Below are 19,983 nucleotides of genomic sequence, written 5' to 3'. Positions count from 1 at the left end.
TACCTCTGATTTTCAAGCAAGCTTTATTTATTAAAACATGCCAGATGGTCTCGTGGCACATGTCTTTAATGCCAGCACTTGGGAGGCAGAGGCAGGTGGATCTCTGTGAGTTAGAGGCCAGCCTGGTCTACAGAGTGAGTTCCAGGACAGGCTCCATAGCTACTGAGAAACCTTGTCTCGAAAAACCAAAAAATAAATAAATATCACTATAGGCATTTACCAGCCAATCCTACTTGTCTCCTAAATTTTCAACGCTGGCGCTGGGGATAAGGCTGAGTAAAGGAGAACTCACCAAACATGCAGAGGAACGCAGGTTCAATTCCCAAGCACCTCAAAAATATTTTAAATCTCACTTCTGTCAGTTATGTGTGTCTCTAACCCCAGTGTGGTATGGGGTACTCAGTTCCTCCTCCAGTCAAACACAGTGTCCATGTTTCTGTTTCTCAGCTCTATCTAGCTGGGCCTCCAAGCTTCCTCCATAACACAGGACAACCTTCACTGAGGATGGCCGAGCCTGTCACCACCCTACTCAGGGTCTCCTATGGCCCTGGGCGCCTCCCTGGGCAGCCTGGCTAGCCTTTGGGTCTAACCTAACTCTTATAGTCAGGTCTTGGCAGGGTTCTCACTTCCAATTCTACACCTACCAACCAGCAGTTTTCTCAGACTGGGGCTTTCCTCCGCCTGCCCTGCCTCTGCCACCATCAAGTCCCAACCCAACTACTTTTCCTTCTCCGAAGGATCTGAGAGGGTGGCCTGGACAGGCACACCTTCCCCTTCACTGTGGCTCAAATCCTCAGGTCCCAGCCCTAAAGAGTCACACAGCCTTGGACGATTATTTCATCTGTTAAGGTTCCGATTCCTTACCTAGAAAAGTGAGTGGTGAACGTGGCCTGGTGGCCCAGGGCAGTGACTCTAGCCTCTCAGAAGGCTGAGGCAGGAGGATCACAAGTTCAAGAACATCCTGGGCAACCTGAAACCCTATCTCAAAATGATCAAAACTAAGTAAAGGTAGAGGTAGGTGAACCTCTGTAAGTCTGTGGCCGCCCAGGTCTGAGTGAGGCTCTCTGATAAAGAAAGGTGGGGCAGCATGAGGCCGGACTCAGCATTCATGAGGTAGAGGCAGGAGGGTCAGAGTTGACCTGGGTTACAAAATAGGTTCTAGGCTAGCCTGGGCTCCAAGAGATGCTGTCTCAAAAAATTAACAAAACCAATTAGTCATGATGCTGGATGCCCAAAATACTAAATACTTAGGAGGCTGAGGTAGAAGTAGACCCTGCCTCAAACAAAACAGGGCTGGGGATGGAGCTCAACAGTAGAGCACTTCCCTAGCATGCGAGAGGCCCTAGATTACATACCAGAACTGCAAAAAGAAAAATTATGATGTAAAGGAAGATGAGCATGACAAGAAATATAATGGCAATGCAATTATCCAGATTTCCTGCAGAAATAATACATAATCTCTCTAGGACTCTGGAGTCTTAATGAGACCCACTGAACAAACCCTTGCAGCCCAGGCTTCTGGGTCCAAAGCTGGCTGGGAGCAAAGGAGGCAGAGTGAGAGGAAAACAATGAGTCCTTGTCCTGGGCTCATCTCCTGAGACAGAGAGAAGGGAACTGAAGAGACTCCCTTCCCGGAAGGAAATCAACCCATGGTCATTATGGCCAGGTGTGGGAGTCTAGCTCCATGAGCTGAGAACCTGGGAGGGATAAGTCAGGAGAATAAGAAATACCCAGCAAGAGGCACTGCCTCCCTTCTCTCTCTCTCTCTCTCTCTCTCTCTCTCTCTCTCTCTCTCTCTCTCTCTCTCTCTCTCACACACACACACACACACACACACACACACACACACACACTTAAAAATAAATAAATAAATAAGTACTGGGGCTGTAGCCGAGCTAGGAAAGCGCTTGCCTAGCCTATACAAAGCCCTGGGTCTGGTCCCTGGCATGGGATACAGAGGATGTAGAGGCTCAGGTCTATAATCCTGGCGTTTGAGGTGGAATCGGAAGGACCATCGGTTTAAAAAGAATTTGAAAAACAGAAGAACAAAAGGTATGGCTGGGTGGTGGTAGCTCACACCTTTAATCCCAGCACTTTGGAGGCAGAAGCAGGTGGGTCTCTGAATTCAAGCCAGCCTGGTCTACAGAGCAATTCCCAGGACACCCAGAGCTGCACAGAGAAACCCTGTCTTAAAAAAAAAAGTATACACACACACACACACACACACACACACATATGCATTAACAAGACCATGGCAAAGCCTGGGGGGTTGAGTCGGGCTGCAGTAAGATAGCAAAGGCTAATTCTCCTTTCTCATTCAGCACTCTACAGCATCCCTCAGAGCTGTTAACCCTCTAAGTCTGTGGCTCCCACCCTTCCTGAGTCCCCTCAACCGTCTATACTGGTCTCCACATGCCCCTGGTGCCCCTTTCCTGTCCAGGTCATCTGCCCCATTCCAACAGCTCAAAAACACATCTCCAGTGGTTTCATCCCCAATTGGTTCAATATTCAAGACTGGGACCATCACAGCCCTGCCTCAAATCCCCAGTATCTCTGAGAATAAAAGCAAAATCTGCAACAAAGACTGCAAAACTATAGAGATGGCTTGGTGGCTAAGAACCTGACGAGGCAGGCGGATCTGAGTTCCAGGCCAGCCTGGTGCACAGAGCGAGTTCCAGGAGTCAGGGTTATACAGAGAAATCTTGTCTCAAAAAACCAAAATCAAAATAAAGAAGGAGGAGGAGGAGGAGGAGGAGGAGGAGGAGGAGAAGAAGAAGAAAGAAGAAGAAGAAGAAGAAGAAGAAGAAGAAGAAGAAGAAGAAGAAGAAGAAGAAGAAGAAAAGAAAAAAGAACCCTGCTGCTAACCTACAGGACCTACATTTGGTTCCCAGCACCAACATCAAGAGACAGCATGGACAACCAGAGCTACAGAATAGAGGAAGACCCTGTCAAAAAAAGTTTTAGTATATATTTTTATTACTTATTAATCTTTTCACAGCTGTGGAATTTATTTATTAGGGTAATAACATAACTTTCTTGGAATAACAAATATAACAAATCTTTGCTTAGGCAGCACCAGAGCCTAAACTTCTAACAGTGAGAGTCTCACTATCTAGCCTCTGGCATGCCTGGAACTTCTAAGACGAGGACTAGACTGGGCTCTGATCCTCCTGATTGACTCCCAAGGGCACATCATCACGTCCTGCCTAACACATATTTGACACCGTTTCCCGGATGCTCAGCCCTGTGGCGTTCGGGAGTATCTCCTCTCTCCTCCCACTCGGGACCATCAATACTACATGTGCTCACCAAGATGTAGTCATGACTCCTGTCATGCCCATGTCTCTGCTCTTCAAGAGATGGCAAAGTGTTTGAAAGTGGTAGGAACAGTCATTTAAAAAAAAAAAAAATCGATGTCCTACCCAGGGCTCTCCCCATGGAGCAGAAGGCAATAAATGTACATACTCAGCCAGGAAGGGCGTCTGTGATGTCATCATCCCTGTCAACTTGGGAGCTTGGGAGGCAGACCTCAGCACAAATTTAAAAGCAGCATGGTGTACAGGCTAAGTCTCACTTGTCTCAAAAAAAAAATCTGTTGAGCCTGGGAGATGGCTCAACAGATACAAACACTTGCTGCCAAACCAGACTGAACAACCTGAGTTAGGTAAGGTTCCCCAGGCCCACATGGTGGAAGAAAAGAAAAGAATTGGCTCTCAAAGGTTGTCCTCTGACTTCCATTTGCACGCCACGCCACTCATGTGTGCTAGTATATAAACACACACACACCCATATGTATACATATACACACACTAAAGAAATGTAATTTTTTTTCAAAAAAAAAAACAGTAAATAAATATCACAGACCAAAATGGTGTCACGTGCCTGCTATCCCAACACTTGGAGAACAGAGGGCCGAAGAGTTAAAACAGCCTTTCCTCCTTGAGACCTGATCAATGTCCCAGGACCTGGTGTTGCGATGGAGGCCTGTAATCTCAGGGCCTGGGAAGCTAAGACAGAGGTTTGCAAATCTGAAACTGGCCTGAGCTATGCAGAAAGACACAGGTGGGCCTGGTAGCCCATGGTAGCCTATAGCCCATACCTATAACGTCAGCACTGAGGGCTGGAGGCCACCTTCAGCCACAGCAACTTTAAGAGCAACCAATGCAGGTACCGACGTCCCCGCCCCAAAACTTCTTTTACCTTGCCCCTCAAAGGTGCTTGCATGTCCTCCTAGGTCACATCCCTCTCAGGATCCCTTCCTCCTTAGTCCCATCATCCTTGTTCCTCTGGTCTGTGTCACCTGATTCTCACCCTCCTGACCCCATCTTCCTCCCAGTCACACAATGACCATCACACTTCTATTCCATATGAAAATCTCCTATTTTACCAGAACACGCCTTAGTTCACTCTCTGGACACCAGGATGCAAGCCGATACTGTGGCCCCAGCCAACCTTGCAGATGATTCACTTAGTAAATATTTACAGTCCATTCCTTTCTCCCAAGCAACTAAGCGAGGTAGTAATTACAAGTGTCCTGCCTTCCTGAGGCGTCTATTTTAACAGAAGTACGTAGAACCATGGAGTCTACCCAGAGGAGGACACAGCTCGTGTAGAAGAGAAGCGAATGCAAGCACTGCAGCAGGGAACAATCTCTAAACTTGGAAGAGCCGCATTTCGGAGTGCCGGGACAGTGGCTTAAGTCAGCAGTGAAAGAGCTGGATCACCAAGGCAAGAACTGACACAATAATCTAAGTCTGCCAATTTCATTTACAAAAACAGCTTTGCATATGTATGGATATCTACAGGCACGCCTTCCAAAACAGAAAACCAGGAACTCAGGAGCTGCTCTCCTGCACGTGCTGGAAGTCAGGAAAGGCTCCACAAAAATCACTACATCTTGACTGAGGAAAGAAAAAAAAAAAATCTGGTGATAAATGTTTTCATCTTTTGCATGTAAGGTATTTTATATTTCTCTAGATAATTATAAATTAGTGGCCTATACGCACATAATTGCATGACATAAGACAAAAACAAAAAGACCAACACTCCATCCTCAAATTGCAGCATCTGAAAAACTGAACTCAGAGTAGAATACAAATAAGTAACTAAATCAGGTGTGGTGGGGCACCTGTAAGCCCCCAACAGCAGTGGAGACTGGATGGTCAGAAGCTCAAGGTCATCCGAGGCTATTGCACAAACTTGAGGCCAGCCAAGACTACTTGAGAAACTGTCTCAAAAATAAGTGAAGTCCCTACCATCCTGGTCTACAGAAAGAGTTCTGGACAGCCAGGGCTACATAGAGAGACCCTGTCTCAAAAACACACACAAAAAAAGTTATCCGAGGTTGGAGACCTGAGTTAGGCAGGAGAAAACATTCCCGGAGATCTACCAAACAGCATGAATGTGGCTGATTATGTACTAATGTGTAAAATAATAATGGTATTGACAGTACACACCTTTAATCTCAGAACTCTAGGTGGAAGGAAGTGGACCTCTGTGAGTCTAAAGCCAGCCTAGTCTATACAGCAAATTTCAGGACAGCCAAGGCTACATAACAGAGATCCTGTCTTTCAACACTAAAATGTATGTATACGTAAGTGTATGTGCAAATACATATATATGAGTATATGTATATACATATATAGTGTGTGTATGTGTGTGAGTGTGTGTAACGTATAAAGAGAGTTTAAATATTATCAAGTATGGTAGTACCAGCATATGATCCCAATGCTTAAGAAGCTGAGGCAGGAGGATCACCAAGTGTTCCAGGCCAACCTAAACTGTCTAGTAAATTCTAGGCCAGGCTGGGATACATAGCAAGACTTTGTCTTTTAAAAAAAAAAAAAAAAGTAAATATATAAAAAAATCTAAATGTTAAGAAAAACTTTTTGGCTAACTGTGGCAGCATATGCCGTTAATCCCACCAACTTGGGAGGCAGAGGCAGGTAGAAAACTCACACTACAGAGCAAGTTCCAGGAAAACTGAACTACGGAGAAGCCATGTCTCAAACAAACAAACAAAAAATTTTTTTCAAAGCATACAGCAATATAAATATATAAATAAGATAATGTAACATAATTTCTTCATTTCCTCATTCTACTGCATACCTTTAAACATGGCATTGTATCCCACAGATAAACATAGGCCAATCAAAAGGAAATAAACTGTGCTCTTGTTTTTGTATAAAATAGCCTGGGCCAGGCGGTGGTGGCGCAGGCCTTTAATCCCAGCACTTGGGAGGCAGAGGCAAGCAGATCTCTACAAGAGCTAGATCCAGGACAGGCTCTAAAGCTAGAGAGAAACCTTGTCTCAAAAAACAAAAACAAAAACAAAAACAAAAAAAAAACCAGCGTGGGCTACAGTGACACCCTAATTCAAATGTGTGTGTGTATATGTGTGTGTGTGTGTGTGTGTGTATATATATATATATATATATATATATATATATATATGTTTATAAATGTACTCACACACACACACATCTAAAAATACTTTTTTTTTTTGCCTCTCCACCAGGTGTGGAGCCGGCATATACTTTTTTTTTTTTTTTTTTTGTGCATTGCATCCACGGCCTTGTGCATACTAGGCAAGAGTCTCTGCCACTGAGGTACATCCCAGCCCTAGAAATATAATTTTACAAACATTTGATGAGCATTGTATTTATTCCTTCTTGCTGTCTGCCCTTGCCTGACTTTCAAATTCCCCTGGTACACCAAGTACCACATACATGTACAAAGCAATATACAGTGCTTGCAGCTCTGTGGTTACAGAGCTTTGTAGAAGATTCTGAGTTTAGAGAAACCCTGTCTTGAAAAACCCAAATAGGAAAAAAAAAAAAAGATCTGGAGTTTAATTCCAGCACCTAAGAAAAGCGAAGCCTTTGTGGGCTGTTTAACAGCCCTGTCAGTGTCCCCATTCTTCCCTCAATACTAGTTAGGATCTAATACTGTTCATATCACATGTCCATTCTGGGCAGGATGAAATGGCACATGCGTTTGATCCCAGCACTGAAGAGGTAGGCCGATCTCTGTGAGTTCGAGATCAGCCAGGTCTACAGAGTAAGTTCCAGGACAGTCAGGGCTACGCTGAGAGACCCTGTCTTGGAAAAAATAAAAATAATAAAATAAAACAAATTCCAGTATGTTTGAGGATAGGCACTTTGTCCTTTCTGGTTTCTTGCTGTGTCTCCAGCACCTAGAATGACGTGTGGTACATTCTTGTGGTACATACTAGTGTAGCATGTACAAAAAGCCCTGGGTCCAACCTCGCGCGACAATTTTTTCTTTTAAGGGCACTCACTATGTAACCCTGGCTGACTTGGAGCTCAAAGAGATCCACCTGCCTCTGCCTCTCTGACGCTAGGGTTAAAGGTGTGTGCCACACCTGGTCTTAAATATTTATATTCTGTAAGAACAACCTGCATGAGTAGATGAAAAATGCAGGGGCATGGTTATGTAATTAAATACAAGATCCGTTGTTGAGACACTTCCTTCCACGACCCGGAGTAAGCAGATCTCCCCTTCAAGGGCCTGCCTTCTCTTCAGAGGGTTAGGTTAGTCCTCACAGCCAGGGGAAGCACTCTGGAGACTGCCTGCCTCGAAGGCTCAGAAGCAAGCAGACAGGGTCTGGAAGGCAGAGTCAGGAGAGGGCCTCCAGGGACACACTGAATGCCGGCAGTTTTTTCTTTTTGTAAAAGTTGGAAGTTAGATCATTCCAGGTTTAGGGACCAAACACTCAAAGAACAAGGAGACCAGCCTGGCATGGAAACCACTTAATAAACTGACCTAAGGCAATACCAATCAACTGCCTGGCATCTCCTGGCCATGGTATGGGCACAGAACAAACTGGCTCAATGATTAAGTAGTCTCCTCAGACAGTAAAGCAGACCACACCTGCTGCAGCCACACACAGAAGTAGGTGTGTCCAATTTCCAGGTCACCTTTACAACAAGAAGAAACAAAAAGAGAAAGAAAAAAAGAAACAAAAAGGGCCAGGTGTGGTGGCACACACCTTTAATCCCAGCACTGGGAGGCAATGGCAGGTGGATCTCTATAAATCGGAGGCCAGCCTGGTCTACAAAGGAGCTCCAGGACAGCCAGGGAGTAGCACAGAGAAACCCTGTCTTAGGATAAAGGAGGAAAAGCAAAAAACAAAAAAAGAAAAGAAACAAAAAGGAAAAACAAGAAAACATGTCCTGAGGTCATACTCGGAGCCAATATTAACTAAGTGACTTTGGTAAACTTAAAATCCCAGTCATTTAAGAGACTGAGGCAGATGGATAAAACATTTACACAATCTTGCCTGGCTACAGAATAAATTCTGAGTAGCTGAGGTATGTAAATCTTCTTAGAGCCAGGCATGCTGGCATACACCTGTAATCCTAGCACTTGGGAGATGGCGGCAGAATTAAAGAGTTCATGGAGGGCAGGTGGATCTCTGTGAGCGCCAGGCCATCCTGGTCTACAGAGTGAGTTCCAGGCCAGGCTCCAAAGCTACAGAGAAACTCTGTCTTGAAAAACCAAAAATAATAAGTATTCACCCTTGGAACCTCTCTCCTCTCTGACTCTGGGAATCTTTTTTCTCTTTTCCTTTTATAAAGTTTATGTTCCCTCTGTCTAAAACAAAAAAAAAACAAAAACAAAAAAAAGGCAAAAAAGTAAGCCAAGTATCCTATTAATGCCTATAAATCCCAGCAGCACTAGGAAGGCCGACAGAGGAGGATCAGTTCAAGGCCAGCCTGGGCTACGTGAGATCTAGTCTCAAATAAATACTCTTGTATATAAAAGAAAATAGGCAATCCAAGATGAGCAAACTTTCTGATTACTACCTTCTCTTATTTAAGGTTCTCTGGCAGAAAGGAAACCATATGGTATTTCAGACCCAATCAAAACACCAATAACATTTATGATGGGTTTGGGTCATCACAATCAGCAAACACTTCCTGAATAGGTCTTCCGGGTCAAAACAAATACAATCTGAGACAAGGTTAAGAATGGACTCACCCCCATAAGACTATAAGAACCCCTCCGTTGTATGTCCTTGATACTGACTTAGACTTCTGAGGTTCAAACCAAGGCTTCGCTAGCCCACCTTCACCACCTGGATGTTAAGTCTCGCTGCCTCTGTTTCTCCCATTTTACAAGCTGAAAGGGTACTTGGGGACACTCTCTGTGTTGGGGATTTTGGCCCACACCAAGCACTCCATAAGACAAGACCACCACCTTAAAGACCACTGATTCTACGCCTGTAATCCCCAGCCACTCCGAAAACAAATGGTTACAAAATTCAAGGGCCTGCCTGGGCTACAGAATGAGTTCAACGCCAACCCTCTTACAGTGTAGCCTGTCTTGAAATACAAAATGAACACAGAGCTGGGGCGGCACTGGGTTCGACGTCACCAAGTAGTCAAACTGACACAGAACACCAATGGCCAAGAAGCAGACAACCACAGCCACATGTTCTTGTTCACTGGGGAGAGGGGGTGGGCGTTGGATTTGAGCCTAGATTTGCTGACTCTAAAGGCAATCCTCAGCTAGACCGCCCGGTATGGAACACAGCAGGTGCAACTGTCCGAAGCACATACCTTACTGGGGAAAATCGTCAATGAATTCACCACGGAGAAGCACGAAGAAATTCCTCTGCAATTCTGGTCTCGGGCGGAAGGCAGCCTGCTTTAAAGACCAGCAGGAGGGCGGGCCAGCAAAAATGCTACCAATGAGCCTGCGAGGACCTGACTTGAGCCAACCCTAAACACGAGATTAGGGCGTGGCCGCACGAACAGCAGACCACCGGAAATGAGCGCTGCAGCTCTCATGGATTTCCGGTGCTCAAGCCTGCCATGGCTGCTCAGCCTGGTTGTGTGCTGTTGGTGGAACAGCTGGGATAATGGGTTAACATTGAGGGCAGAGGCAGCGAGCGTGTTATGTAGCCCAGGCTGGCCTCCAAGTCACTCTGTAACTGGGGCTGACTTGTGTGGATACCTCAGCTTCTGCAGACCTGGGGGTCAGGGGAAGGGGGACCCCAGGACGGTATGGATGCCAGCCAAGTGCTCTACCACTGAGTCACATTCCTAGAAAGGCCTGAAATCTCAAGATGAGGCCTGCAGTGACGGCCAGCAAAATAGCATCAGCCACAAATCTCTGCCTCTTTCCCAGTACACAAAGAACTTTGTGATTCAATCGCTTTGACAATTTTTCCTTTCAAAATTTTAGTTTAAAAAAAAAAAAAAAGTTGGCCGGTGGTGGCACGGTGGCACATGCCTTTAACCCCAGCACTCAAGAGGCAGAGGCAGGCAGATCTCTGTAAATTTGAGGTCAGCCTGATCTACAAGAGCTAGTTCCAGGACAGGCTCCAAAAGCTACAGAGAAACCCTGTCTCAAAAACCAAATAAGTAAGTAAGTAAATAAATAGATAAATAAATAAATAAATAAATAAAAACTTAGTCAGGTGGCGGCGCAAATGCCTTTAATCCCAGCACTCAGGAGGCAGAGGCAGGCGGATCTCTGTGAGTTTGAGGCCAGCCTGGTCTACAAAGAGAATTCTAGGACAGTCAGGGCCACACAGAGAAACTCTGTCTCGAAAAAAAAAAACCAAACAAACAAAAAAACAAAACACTTTTTTTTAATTGTTGGAAAAAAAAAAAACTTTTACAAAGTATATGAAGCCAGGGCGTCTTAGACCAGACTGGCCTCAAACTCAGATCCACTTCCAGAGTGCTGGGATTAAAAGTGTGCCCCACCACTGCCCAGCTAAGAAAAGGGGAATTTAAAAGAAAAGGGCTTTTGAGAAGTAGGAATGATCCATATGCAAGAAAACGTGAAAGAATTAAAGAAAACCTGCTTTTTTTTTTTTAACAAAGAACTACTACCCTGGTATCTTATCATTGTTCTTCCTCACATAAAGAGTTTTCTTTCTCTTCCTCAAAAGGGTGGGGGGAGGGGTGCAGTCATAAACCTCCAAACCAACAGAGCTGTATTTCCTGCAAGAACTTGTGAGCCAGCGATATATCCCTTAAAGGAAACAAGAATGCTAGGAACAGAATAAACAGCGTGATTGGAAGTCCGCAAACAAAAACAGTGTGTCCCCAAGAAAACAAAGTAGAATTTGTGTAAATGGCTCTGGCTTAATCCTCTACTGCCCAGCACAGTGGGACCGGAGAGGGAACCCCCCTTTCCTGAGGCTGCCAAAAGTGTTCAGCAGTGTTGCTTCATGAACCAGCCATATGGAACCAGCCAAATACAGTATTCACTGTAAAAAGAAAAAAAGAAAATAATAATAATAATAATAATAATAATACCAGTAAATGGAGAGAGCCCTGGTCACACTGCAGTGGCCTGTGGATCACAGCGTCACCTCTCCTACCCTTCCAGGCCCAGGTGGAAAACGTTTCATTACCACATTTTCGACAAGTCCTCCGGTTTCCCCTTTTAATCTAACTCACTTTGTGGTTGTTTGGCAGTGCTCGAAGCCCGTGTTTTGATAGCTAAAGAAAATGTGTGTTTACTTTCCGAAGAGCGCGGTCACGTGACCAACACAAGCCAGCCTCCTGCAGCCAGTGATTTATAGGAACTCTGAAAACCTCCGACTTTGAGCATCTTCTAGGGCCTCTCTCAGCCTTTGTAAATGAAATGTAAATTGGTACAGTCCGTTTCTACACATAGCCGGGAGGCAGGCAAGGACCTTACAGACATCCGTACAGCTGGGTGCACCGGTAACAGTGCTGGATTGGAGCCGAAGGACCCAGGCCCCAAAGAGAAAGAGTTCTTAGGAGAGAAGATGCAGGAACAATGGCTGAAAAGAGAGAATGCAAGGCTTCCCCAAGTCAAAGGAGTTACCCCACACTTGCAGGCACTGCCATTTTTAAATCAAATCCTGGATTTAAGGGCTCATTTAGTAAGCAGTTTGCAACTCTTGCAGAGGTTCAAAGCTCAGATCCCAAAACCCACCAACGGCTACTCATGACCTGCCTGTAATCCTAGCCACATGGAATAACCACGACCTTCTGGCCTCATCTGGTACCTGCACACCTGTGCACATACACACAGAGATACCCATAGTTATATATAAAAATAAAATTATCTGTAAAGATTAAATCAGAACTTTTATGTAATCCCAGTACTTGGGGTACCCGGGCTTTCAGGTCATCCTTGCCTACATAGAAAGTATCAAGACGGTTTGAGTTTCTGGAGACCTTTTCTCTAATTAATTAATTGAAATTTTAATTTTTAATAGCCCACTGGGAAATGGTTTTGATAACAAATGGAAAATCCAAGATGCAATAAGACTTTTTAAATTTTACAAATCTTCCAAATCGAAGCCAGGAGGTGGTGGTACTCATCTTTAATCCCAGAACTCAGGAAGCAGAGGCTGGTGGATCTCTGTGAGTTTGAGGCCAGCCTGGTCTACAAGAGCTAGCTCTGGGACAGGCCCCAAAGCTACAGAGAAACCCTGTCTCGAAAAAACAGAAAAAAAATAAATAATTAAATAAATAAAATTTTACAAATCAAAGCCAGGAGGTGGTGGTACCCATCTTTAATCCCAGCACCTGGGAAGCAGAGGCTGGTGGATTTCTGTGAGTTTGAGGTCAGCCTGGTCTACAGAGTAAGTTCCAGGACAGCCAGGGCTACACAAGAAAACTTTCTCTCGAAAATAAATAAATAAATAATACGAATTAAGATAGGCATAGTGGCATACTCTTTTAATACCAGAATTTGGGAGGCAGAGGCAGGACTTGAGTCTCAAACAAACAAGCAAACAAACAAACAAAAAAAAACCCACAAACCGTTTTTTTTTTTATAAAGGAAGAAGAAGAAGAAGAAGAAGAAGAAGAAGAAGAAGAAGATATTAGCACATATGAAAATGTTTAACCCCGTTGCACAAGTGGTCCAAGCCTGAAATCCCAGCCCCTAAAAGACTGAAGCAAGAGCGTCAGCGAGGCTGCATAATGTGACTCTATCTCAGAGAGAAAACCAAAATAAAGAAACAAGAAATTTAAACCAGCCTAGCAGTGGTGGCACACACCTTTAATCCCAGCACTAAGGAAGCAGAGGCAGGTGAACCTCAGTGAGTTCAAGGCCAGCCTGGTCTGCATAGTGAGTTCCAGGACACCCAAAACACCTCCCCCACTAAACAAGAAAAAAAAATATAAAGCCAGGGAGATGGCTCTGTTGGTAAAGGCACTGGGTGCCAAGCTGCATGACCTGTGTTCAATTCCCAGGACCTACAAGGTAAGAGGAACAAGCTCACTCCCAACATCTGTCCTCTGACCTCAGCTGTGTTCCGGGGTTTGTACATCCAGACAAATCATAAAACGTGACGAACAAAGAAAAAGTGAAGACACTTTCTTATTATGGAAATTTTTAGTATGGATTAACTATTATGTGATACCAACAAACTATCTGTAAAATATATAGCATGCGCAAAATTCTCTAATAATTCATAACTATATATATATATATATATATATATATATAGAGAGAGAGAGAGAGAGAGAGAGAGAGAGATTTATACAGAAACCTATAGAAAACTGGCACGATAAATAAGAGCTGTTATTAAATAAACCTTTGTATACTCCATTCCGGGCTCTTGTGGACCTCTGTTTTGTTTTTTGTTTGTTTATTCTCTATTTTTATTTTTTTATTTTCTCTCTTGTGGACCTCTTTAATACGCCTACAAATAACTTATAGTATTTTGACAAATTAAAAAACAAAGAAAAAAATTCCCGAATTATAAGAGATTGGAAACATTTGTGATTAACGTTTTGAAATTGTAGTACCGGGTTGGGTTTGGGGAGGACTGTTCTACTATTTTTGCTTTTCTATTTACAAACATACACTTCAGATTTGTTCAGAATATCTCCAAACAGTCTTCTTTTTCAATAATGGAATACGAATAACCTTGTCTCTACTTCCTGGTTTTCTAATTATTTCCCATAAACCTGCCGGGAACAGACTTTGAAAGGAAAGATGATGTCTTTGCCCAAAACAAAAATCTAGCCTGGTGAGATATTTTCCCTGTTGGAAAGTCCTACTGACTGAAAACCGATGCCTGTTACCGGTGCATGCGATGTTCTCTTGGGACAGCACTGTGCCATCAGAACTATGCTGTAAATATGACCAGATGATAAAAGCACAAGCTGCCGTAGCGAACCCTTTCAAAGATCAGGAACCATTTAAGCCGGCACACGCACGCAGGCAGGCACGCACACGCTGCGCCTCCTTCCTGCTTCTTAAATGTTAGCTGGCCACAGCAGCTTGGTTTTCTTTCTAAACTTCCAGGCAGTAAGCAGAGAGCTGGGCAGAGTTCTACATACCTCGGTGCTGACTCAGAAAGGAAGGGTTCCACATTCCTTAATTAGCAGTATCAGAAGCAGTCCACTTCCGCCAGAGCAGTTCCCATTTCGCCCAAGACACAGTGTGCTCAACACACCACAGGTCCACATACAGGACAATGGGGAAAAGCCTAAAACACAGACTGCGCTGCTTAATTTATTGCGTTCTACTCTATTCTGCGTTACACACCATTCTCTTGTTCTTAATGCTTACCGGATGAAGCTTCAAGACTTCAGACATACCCCATGTATCTGGAGATCACAGTAAGGAATAGATAATTACTCGACCAATTTGAAAATACAGCTATCTTTGCAGGGTCACAGTACTCCAGTGGCAGAGGCATGGGGATTTCTGTGAGTTTGAAGCCAGTGTAGTCTACAAAGTGAGTTCCAGGAGAGCCAGGGCTACATCGTGAGACACTGTCAAAATAATAAATAATAAAAACAGCTTCCTCAGCTATTCATAGGCAAATGATACTAAGCCAGGTGGCCAGAAGTTTCCTTTTTAGTACCAGTTACTGGAATCAAGTCTATGATGCCTTCTGAAGACAAAGCCTTGAGGAAGATTGCCAGGCGAGATTACATGGCTGTCCCAGGTGGCATGTTTGATCAGATTGGGAAAATGGGTGGCAAAACTACTGTAAACTAAAGGAAAAAAAATCATATTTTCACAGAATATTTTTTTCCTTGTAAATACTGGATTTGAATACAGCCAGAGTTACTTCGGATAGAGTTCAGAGGAGTTTGTTATGTGTCGATTTCGCCTTCTGTAGTTTTTTGTTTGTTTCAAACAACAACAATAAGAAAAAAAAACAGGTCTCACTGGGTAGCCCCAGCTGGTGGAAACTCGTGGTACTTCTTCTACTTCAGCCCCTTAAAATGGAATTATAGTCAACCTCAAAAGGACTAGGTTTTCAAAGAAGGACCACGACTCCTGTCCAGAGTTTTTGTGTGGTTTTGTTTGTTTGCTTTTGCTTTTGTTTTTCAAGACAGGATTTCTTTAAGGCCAGAGTGCTGGAATCCTGCCAGGCCAGAGTTTTGGTTTTTTTTTTTAAGTAATAGGGGTTGACCCAAAGGAGACAGATTTATCAGGCTTTTTATAAACTGGTAAACTATTTTGAAAAATATCAGTTTGTACATTGGTAGAGCCCAATTCCCCGACATATTGTGTTCCATGGTCCTTCTGTGTTTGTTCATGTGTTTATTTTCAGACAAGGTGTTCCCTCAGGCTGGTCTGGAGCTTGTGACCCCCCTGCCTAAAGACTGTGCACCTTACGCTGTCCCGTTTCCTCATTTACTTGTTCTTCTTCCTCAAACTGTGTTTTCCTTCTGATAGATTTCTGTTTGCTTTAACTGTGAATAAGGCAGAATGATTTGTAGCAGTAATCTCCACACTTAGAAGACAGAGGCAGAAGGAGGCCAGCCAGGACTACACAGCAAGGCCGTGTCTCAAAAAGAAAACACACAAGCACACACACGTTTAAACCAGGCATTGAGGCACATGCCAACTGGTAAGGAGGATTGAATAAAGATTTAATAAAGTCAGCCTTCTTGGAAATATTGGAAGATCTTGCCTCCAAACAAGAACATTTAGGTTGGGTGTGGTGGCACACACCTTTAACCCCAGCAGTGGCAGGTGGATCTTCTACACAGCAGGTTTCAGGCAAAGCCAGGTAGTGAGGCCAGATTTCAAAAAAATAAAAGACAAATATATATGGACATATACATACACACATATGTGTGTTTTACATATATACCATATATATACATATCTGAAATACATTTATTTTATTTTATCTGTTTTCCTTTTAACTTATTTTGAGACAGAGTTTTGCACTGTGACCCAGGATGACCTAGAACTCAACAATTGTCCTGCCTCTACCTCCCCGGTGCAGGGAATTAAAGGTGTGAGCTTCCATGCTTCTCTGAAATACATTTACTTAACATAAGAACTATGTGAGGTTTAACAGACAATTGTGGCGAACCAATGACCTCGGTGAGCTGAATTAAGGATGTACATTAACAGTTGAACGCCAGTTTAGAATGTTAACAACCAGCACCAAAACAAATAAACATGTATATAGATAAATAAATGGATAGATTGATGAATGGATCCTGGAATTTTTATATTAGAGGCACATGTAAAACCCATAGTTTGTCACTTGCCCTGACTCCATTTCCCTTGTAAGACACAATCATAGGGCCAAATATAGTGGCTTCCGCCTGTATCCCAGCACTCTGACAGGCTCAGGAAACATCTGAGTACTAAACTTCCACCCTTATGGAAGCATAAGTCACAGACTTGCATTTTTCGCATCATTTATTAGATTTTGTAAGCAGATCCCTTGGGTAGACCTTATATATTTAGTACATACAGTACAGGTCCTGGGAGGATGGCTGAAGGAAGAATGCTCGTAGGTCACAGGAAGGGACTTGAGTTCAAATACCAAAACAAAATAAAAAAACATTTGCAAACATACTACATTACTAGACAAAATCCTTAACCAAAGACATGAAATCGGTCAACGTCAAAGAAATCCAGTTTGAAATGATATTGATCTAACCAATATGTGGGGGATAATGCTTGCATCTAACAGAAATTTTGCTCATAAAAAAAAAAATCTGGTTGGTGGTTGGTGGTGGCACACGCTTTATTCCCAACACTTGGGAGGTAGAAGCAGGTGGATCTCTGAGTGAGGCCAGCCTGGTCTACCCAGAGAGTAGCCAGAGCTACAGAGAAACCCTGTCTCCTAAACAGAACTAAATAATCAACAATGATGGGATCTGAATTAACTCTCAGAACTGACTCCTTTTACCCCTGTCTGTGTATTAGAAAGCATTTTGTTTTTTTTAATGAAGTAGATTTAGGGATTTTATTAAAATTATTTTAATGTAAACCTAAAGATAAGGGTTAGGAGGAAAGGGGGCCGCTCAGACGTATGGGTACATTTTCCTCAAGAGAGAAGAACTAGAAACCAATTTTTACCCTGTTATTTATTTTTCCAAAGCTACTGAAAACCTTTCAGCTCTCTGCATTCCCAGGTTAAGCAGGACCTGTCAACCATCAGGGAGACACGAAATGTCTTAGAATGATTCAAAGATTTCTTTTCTTTTGTTTTGGTTTTGGTTTCTTGGGACAGGGTTCCTCTGTGTAACCTGTCCTAAAACTGGCTTTGTAGACCTTGAACTCACACAGAGATCTGCCTGCCTCTGCCTCTGCCTCCTGGGTGCTGGGATTAAAGGCATGTGCCAACACAGCAGTTATGATTCAAAGCTTTGAGACCTTCATGTCCCTGGGCTCCATCTGAAGCAATGTAAAATAACAAAGAAATAAATAATAATAATAATAGTTATTATTATTTATTTTATTGATATTTATTGAGCTCTATATTTTTCTCTGCTCCCCGCCCTGCCTCTCCCCTCCCCCCTTCAATCCTTCCCCAAGGTCCCCATGCTCCCAATTTACTCAGGAGATCTTGTCTTTTTCTACTTTCTACTTCCCATGTAGATTAGATCTATGTAAGTCTCTCTTAGTGTCCTCATTGTTGTCTAAATTCTCTGGGATTGTGGTTTGTAGGCTGGCTTTCTTTGCTTTATGTTTAAAATTATTATTATTATTATTACTATTATATATAGCATAAAAATATTATTATTATACATCTAGGAAGTGTGGAATAGTTGCCTACTATGAACAAAGCCCTGGCACCACGTATATAGTAATATAGCAATCCAAACCTTTAATCCCAGTGCTAGGGAGTGGGAAACAAGAGGTTTAGAAGTTCAAGGTCATGTTCTGCTTTACCGCATATTTGAAATCAGCCTGGGCTCCTTGAGATCTTGTCCTCAGAAATTAACTAATTAACTCTATGCTTTATTGTCTAGGACACAAGGACACCTACCACGGCTGGTAGATTCTGTTCTGCTCATCTAGAATCCAGCGGGAACCGTGCGCATCGGCAGTTAGTCATCCTCTGAAGCTCTCTTAGCTCAGGCACTCCAGGCTCCTTGGCCAGGCAGCGGTGCCTGCAGAAACTGCCGATGTTGTCGGGACTGTTAGATAGCAACCTTGGGCCTCCTGGCCCTACTGATATTTCCTCACCTATCTTCATTGGTTGAGGTTATTTCCTTAGTCACAGACAGGCAGTTAACTGGGAGGCTGTCAATAGGAACTATGAAAATAATGAATTATTTAAACAAGAATGTAAAGTAAATATACGCTCTTTCTTTGGGGGAAATCTGTGACCTTTTTTTCTGTTCCTTAAGTTTTGGGTGGTTTTCAGAATAGTGACCTGCTGTTTGCATCTTTCCCGGGACATCTGAAGGTTTAAGCCCTCTGCAAACTGACCAGCCAGCAGCACTTCCTAAGATTGGAAGGAGGAGGTGAGAGTTTAGGGAGATTTGGCAAACAAGCCTGCCATAATCTGGCAAGGAAGTGCTGAGCAACAGTTTCTGGGTCTGAGTTTATTGGAACATTTGAAAGCAATTAAAATATCTTTTTTTCCCCACTTATTTTTGTATGTTTTGAAGCACACACAAGCGTAGAATTGAAAACTGCTTTTACAGTGGAAATGGGTTATCAAGCTGACCAGAGATGTTTCTATCACCGGGGGTAGACTGTCTATAATTCATTCTCCTACATTCTAATGGTCCCTAGAAGACTATCTGCCTTGCAGTAGTAGCACATACCTTTAATAACTGCAGATGGGAGGCAGATCTCTACCCCAAGGCTGGCCTGCTCTACACGGTGAGTTCCAGGACAGCATATATATATATATATATATATATATATATATATATATATATATATATATATGTTCCTCTCAACCCAACACTCAGGAGGCAGAGGCAAGAAGGCAAGCTTAAGGCCAGCCTAATCTACCTAGTGAGCTCCAGGTCAGCTAAGGTTATGTAGATTGTCTTAAACCAAAACAAACTTACAAATAGAAACACAAGTGCTCGGTGAAAGTCTGTAATCCTACACTCTGCAGGTGAAGACGGGAGACTCAGAAGTTCAAAGTCATCATCCGCTACAAAACAAGTTGGAGTCTAGCCTGAGCTAAGTCAAACCTTTCTCAAAAATAAGTAATCACTGATAGAGAGAGCTCTTGCCCACCATCCATGAGACCCTTGGCTCAATTCATGACACAGCAAAAATTAAAATAAAATATCCAGGAGATGGTGGCGCACACCTTTAGTCCCAGCACTGGGGAGGCAGAGGCAGGTGGATCTCTGAGTTGGAGGCCAGCCTGGTCTACAGAGTGAGTTCCAGGACAGGCTCCAAAGCTACAGAAAAAACCCTGTCTCAAAAAACAAACAAACAAAAATAATGATAATAATTAAAATAAAATATAAATAAGTTTTTGAGCATTATGTATGTGTATATATTATGTATGTGTGTGTGTGTGTGTGTATGCATGTGGGCTCCTGTGCCATGGCCTACATGGGGGTCAGAGGTCTTCCCTCTCCTTTCACTATATGGGTGCCAGGAACATAATTCATCTGTCTCCTCAAGAAGCCGGTTAAGCACTGAGCCCTAAAACCAGCTGGTCCTTGCTTAGTCTAAGTCTGGAGTTAACTGACCTGTACTGTAGCTTTGCTTTTGAGTAAAGCTTTGTTCTTTCTTTCATTTTTGTTTTGTTTTTGAGACAGGGTC

The 19,983-nt window shown here is 43.2% G+C and overlaps 1 protein-coding gene across 2 annotated transcripts in view; it reads right to left on the bottom strand.

Moving 5' to 3' along the window:
* Positions 1–18,351, bottom strand: part of Znf217 (zinc finger protein 217) — a 45,518-nt gene extending 27,167 nt beyond the window's left edge. The window contains exon 1 of one of the 2 annotated variants that reach the window (XM_048441173.3): positions 18,230–18,351. The gene's annotated coding sequence lies outside the window, so the exon portion shown is untranslated. Of the gene's footprint in view, positions 1–9,584; positions 9,689–18,229 lie in introns of those variants that run through there. The other variant, XM_048441179.3, reaches the window with a different exon arrangement.
* Between the last annotated feature and the right edge of the window lie 1,632 nt (positions 18,352–19,983).

Source organism: Myodes glareolus, chromosome 10 (genome assembly GCF_982192425.1).
Source record: "Myodes glareolus chromosome 10, mMyoGla1.1, whole genome shotgun sequence".
NCBI classification, from domain to species: Eukaryota; Metazoa; Chordata; class Mammalia; order Rodentia; family Cricetidae; genus Myodes; species Myodes glareolus.
Note: the sequence above shows the minus strand (reverse complement) of the source record. Positions and strands in the feature narration are given on the sequence as shown.